Source organism: Berghia stephanieae, chromosome 2 (genome assembly GCF_034508935.2).
Source record: "Berghia stephanieae isolate SIO BIC M18660-M18661 chromosome 2, UCSD_Bste_1.3, whole genome shotgun sequence".
NCBI classification, from domain to species: Eukaryota; Metazoa; Mollusca; class Gastropoda; order Nudibranchia; family Aeolidiidae; genus Berghia; species Berghia stephanieae.
The window spans coordinates 66728149-66734245 of record NC_088361.1 but is presented as its reverse complement, the minus strand read 5'-3'; positions in this window follow the sequence as shown (position 1 = coordinate 66734245).

The window sequence follows — 6097 nt, the reverse complement described above, 5'->3', positions numbered from 1 at the left end:
TTGCTAAGCGAGAGAGAGAAACAGACAGATAGAGAGAGAAGCGAAACGAAACACAGTGGCGTGACTCGCTTTGCGAACTTTGTGCCGAACTTGCTGCAGACTGCCGATTTTTCTTTGTTCCCTTCAGTTGAGTGAGAGTAGCCTCATGCTCCAGGCGAACTATTGAAAATTTATAAGCTATGAGAGGACAAAAATCTGTTACGCAAATTGATCTCCATTTTAACATGTCTCCTCAAGTCCAGCGATATCTATAATATTGCCGATAGTATGATTATTATTATTAGTAGTAGTAGTAGTAGTAGTAGTAGTAGTAGTAGTAGTAGTAGTAGTAAAAGTAGTAGTAGTAGTAGTAGTAGTAGTAGTAGTAGTAGCAGCAGCAGCAGTAGTACTAAGAGTAGTAGTAGTAGCAGCAGCAGCAGCAGTAGTACTAATAGTAATAGTAGTAGTAGTAGTAGTAGTAGTAGTAGTAGTATTAGTAATAGCAGTAGTAGTAGTAGTTGTTGTTGTTGTGGTAGTAGTAGTAATTGTAGTAGTAGTGGTAATAGTATAGTCCGTTCCAAATCCTGTGCGCAGGGAATATTGCAAATTCCTCCAAAGTTACGAAATGTGCTGTCGTGATTTTTTGCATGAAGGCTTATATTTTAAGTGGCATTACGAATTTTGAATACTGATTGACCAAACATTTCTCACAATACCGAATTCATTTGATCTTTTCATTGTCCTCAATAAAATATGACTCAAACATTCAAATGTTTACAGTAATGGTGTGTTGATAGTTGATTCTCTTTCCTGTGGGGAAAATAATCATAACAAAGTTGCATTCAGTGGCGTAGCTTAGCAAATAATGTTGGGTTGTTTGGAATAGTTCAATAATAGATAGCCTTTATCTAGTACTTCACAGCGTTTATACTTTATCTCTTCCCTAGTGGATAAGGGCCATATAATATAATACATTGGACGATACAAGCAGCCCGTTTTTTTTTAATCAAACAAACAGGGGGATCCTCGAATGTTTACGCCCATCTCCGATAGGACGAGAAGAAATTGCCTTTCACAAAGACATAACACCCGACCAACTGCCGAGCAAGACAACTCATAAAGGTTGGACAAGACATGTCACAAAATCCCACTGGTCACCCATCAAGTACGCTACGTGTTCGCCACTCGTTCTATGTTCGTTGGAAAGGAGGGGGGGGGGTGAATGTATTAATGTGAAATATCGCTGAATGTAAACTTCTTTAACACCAGATTTCATGTAAGTTTTGTACAGTTTTCAAATACAAGAGATGCATAATAGATGACATCAAGAAAATAATAATTTGACCTCTCCCCTCTGAGTTCCTGGTTGTGAGCCATATTGCTATCTGACGCATGCCATGAAAAAGAATTCCGCGCTTCGCCTCTCTGGAGAAATTAAAATCCTTGTGATAAATGTGCATGTTTAATCCATATATCTATCAGTTTTTATGAAAATAGAAATCACAACATGCAGCTACGCCTCTGGCTTTCAACTATTAAATTGTAACAATTGTTTATGTCAAGTGTGTACAAAGTGTACAATTTGATGTGTCATTTTGAACCCATGATGTCAATGTTAGTGAGTAATGCATATGAATCTCGTGAAATGTAAACCCCTGGTCAAGCCTTTGGGTGAGTTCAGTGATCGTTTTCGTAACAGAATTGAGTGTGTATAATATTGTATTGTAAAACATCTAAATGTTCATTCCTCCCAGATCCTTCGTTTTTTATATACCGTAGAGGAAAAATCCTAAAGTATGGTATTGTAACCGATGCAAAAAATAAAAATCGGCTTAATGTCATTAATAATTCTTGTGTTCGAGCCAAGGACAACTATTCTAAAGTCCTCCTTGGTTCGAGCCAATTATCATTAAAATCCATCAGAAGGTCGTGAAGATATTCACGTCAGCGCGTGCGCACGGGATGTGGAACGGACATTGCAGTAGTAGTAGTAGTAGTAGTAGTAGTAGTAGTAGTATGTCGCGTCTGTGTAGGAGAAGTAAGTGGCAAGTAGATAAAGACAAATAGAAGTCAAATAGAAGTCAAAAACAGAAGTCGCCTGGTGCCTCTTTCACTTTCACCCAGTTTTAGTTGGGTTCAGTTCTGGCAACTCGACAGATAGAAAAGTAATAACGTTTAAGTTTTAAAATATTGGTGGTAGTAGTAGTAGTAGTAGTAGTAGTAGTAGTAGTAGTAGTAGTAGTAGTAGTAGTAGTAGTAGTAGTAGTAGTAGTAGTAGTAGTAGTAGTAATAGTAGTAGCGGTAGCAAAAGTAGTAGTAGTAGCACTATCCGATGCCGCATAAAGGAACTATAAAATCGATAGTAATAGGGAAGAAGGGAAGAAATGTGCTATGTATCGACATCCCTTTCCTGTGCTCCAAAAATTAGCTGGAGCGTAATTCAATTGAAAAAAAAAAAAAACGGCAATGATATGATATCCCCGAAGCTAAAATCAATAAGCAAACAATTCTAAAAACAAGTGTCTCATGGAACAGCTTGACATAATAGAAGAAACGAAATTGACGTTACTTGGCTCGTGTTATTGTTTCAAGCCTGCCATTTTTATGAGTAGTTCTCACTAAATTCTATCATTCATACTATAAGCGTTCAATGTTACACATGGTTTTATGTATAGATAGTTCGAAGTTGACGTCACTCAGGCTTTGTTATTGTTTTTCGCCATCCGCGTTTATGAGTAATTCTCACTAAACTGTATTAACCAGACTATAAACGTTCATGGTTACACACAGTTTTGTGTGTAGCTCCGTTATACTTCCGGATGGCAATGTTGTGAACTACTTAGCCAAGCGCATACTATCTATTGATACGTTTATCCAGATGTTGTGAGTATTTTGGTTAAACGCACAGCATCAATATGAAAGCGAATGAGAAACCATTGGGTGTCCAAACTGTCTGGATGAAATACATTGTTACTCTTTCGTCAGACCAAATCGTTAATCAGTTTTAGTCAACTGTAATTCACTGTAACTGCTTGGTTTTGTTTTGTTTTTTAACGTGTATTATTATAATAATAATAATAATAATAATAATAATAATAATAATAATAATAATAATAATAATAATAATAATAATAATAATAATAATAATAATAATAATAATAATAATAATAATAATAATAATAATAATAATAATAATGATAATGAGAAGAATTAGAAGAAGAAGAAGAAGAAGAAGAAGAAGAAGAAGAAGAAGAAGAAGAAGAAGAAGAAGAAGAAGAAGAAGAAGAAGAAGAAGAAGAAGAAGAAGAAGAAGAAGAAGAAGAAGAAGAAGAAGAAGAAGAAGAAGAAGAAGAAGAAGAAGAAGAAGAAGAAGAAGAAGAAGAAGAAAAATAAGAAGAAGAAGAAGAAGAAAAAGAAAAAGAAGAAGAAGAAGAAGAATGTCTTTATTGTCCATCAGCGCAATTTTTCATTTGGTTACAACATATACATAATATACGCAAACAGACATACATGACACTTAAAGTGCGAAACTACACACACACACACACACACACACACGCACAAACACACAATCGCAGACTCACACTATAGGCTTCGTGTAACCTATCTCAAAGGTATATAACAATCATCACGATGACAAACATTAAGATATATATATATATATATATATATATATATATATATATATAGAGAGAGAGAGAGAGAGAGAGAGAGAGAGAGAGAGAGAGAGAGAGAGAGAGAGAGAGAGAGAGAGAATAACGATTCAAACTTTCATCACAGAAGAAAAAAAAATCAATATATTTACCATGTTCAGGCAATGTCTAATAACAGATAAGATATTATGTACATTACTTCTTTTCATTTAGCTGTGGATATAAAAGAGTTTTTGTATCTGTTAGTTCTAGTTTTAATAATGCCTTCGAAACGTCTACCAGATGGTAGACAACTTAAATAAATGATGTAGGGGGTGAGATGGTTGGGTAAAGATAGAATTTGCTATTCTAAGGATACTTCTCTGGCGGGGTTCAGATGCTTTTAAAAAATTACAACCAACGATTTTCCAAGCAATATTTATTATTTATATACAATTACCATACCATATCGCAATACCAAAGGAAATTACACTTCTTATAAGCGAGTTATACATTAGAATCATTGTCTTTTCGCTAATTTCAAAAGATCTAAATTTCCACAAGAGATACAATCTCTGCCCCACCTTTTTTGTTAATAATATCTATCTGTTTTTGAAATTGAGAGAGTTGCCAATATACACGCCGAGGTACTTAAATACATCCTCATTTTTATATTTAGTTTCACATTCACATTTTGTTCTTTAAGTGCAAAGTCAAACATCTGTTCTTTAGTCTTTGTGATATTTAAGTGAAGCATATTAATAGAGCACCATTTAGTGAATAAATGATAACAATATTCATTTATGCTACCATCATAATGGTTGAGAAGACCCGTACAATCGCTGTGTATAGCTTTCTAGATCAATAAACCAGCACCTAGGCCCTGATGAAATCAGGATATGGCACTGTACAAATGCCTTTTGGTTATTATTATCATTAATAATAATAATAATAATAATAAAACCTAAAAGTGGACATCGCTCAAGTTGGCTCAAATTCATGTCATTAGATTATAGATAGATAAGTACTTATCTATGTTTACCGACTTAAAATGACGCAATCTGTATCATTGTAAGCAATGCCGGCTTACGTTTCACTTCGATTACCCCATTTAACCCATTTATTATGAGATTTGTGTATTTTGGGGATTTCTTTTAGCTGCAGATCTCGCCATTTTCAAAAATTGAGAGGATTTCAGTGAAGACCGAGGTGCATCGTTCCTTCTGCGTTCTTAGTACAGTATGTATTCAGCACATAAAATGTTGAGCCGCTTTATTATTTTACACACGTGTAGTTAGACCATTTATTTCGAATAAGCTACTATTAGTCACACCACAGTGCACCCAAATTATGTATACAAAAAGCAGTATCTCTGGAAGAGACTTTCTCCCGCTAAAAACTCTGTTATATTATATCAAGAAATTTGCTTTAAAAGGCGAACTTAAGGTAGTTAAGCGATCAACGATGCGAAGCAGAGGGGAATATTTTCTGAGGAAGCTGTCAAACGGGAGCCGAATTTTAGTGTTCGTTATTGGGTGTGACAGGTTCCGTTATACATTGAGTCAAAATAGAGAAATTAAAGAAGATAGGCATTCGTCTTACTTCTTATAGAAGTTTCCGTTATGGCGGGTTCAACTGTATCTATCTATCTCGACTTTTCTATCTATCTATCTATCTATCTATCTATCTATCTATCTATCTATCTATCTATCTATCTATCTATCTATCTATCTATCTATCTATCTATCTAACTATCTGTCTGTCTGTCTGTCTATCTATCTACCCATCTATCTATCTATACATCAAGCAATCAATCAATCTATCTATCTATCTATCTATCTATCTATCTATCTATCTATCTATCTATATATCTATCTATCTATCTATCTATCCGTCTATTTATCCATGTATTTATTTATTTATCTTTCAATCTATCTATATATTTATATGACTATCTATATATCTATATATCTGTATAATATATTATATTGATCTTTCTATCTTCTATCTACTTTATTTACCTTGTCTACAATAAGTCTGTTAGTTTATCTATCTATCTATCTATCTATCTATCTATCTATCTATCTATCTATCCATCTATCCATCTATCTATCCATATATCTATCTATCTATCTATCTATCTATCTATCTATCTATCTATTTATCTATCTATCTATCTATCTATCTATCTATCTATCTATCTATCTATCTATTGTCTATCTATCTGCTTGTCTCTGTCTGTCTGTTGTCTATCTATCTATCTATCACAACTGTACCCCATTCGTCGTAATTCCCATCGCTTACAACGTCCACAGATTCAATAGGAGTCAAGTGCCGGTTTGGCACCTACCAATAACTGTGGTTTTTGAGGTGTTTCTATTGAACCACGCGTGCTATCGACCTTCTGAAGATCAAACAATCAAGTCACTGCCAACATTCTCCCACAGAAGTCAAACAAAGACATGGCATGGGGTAGTAGTATGTCA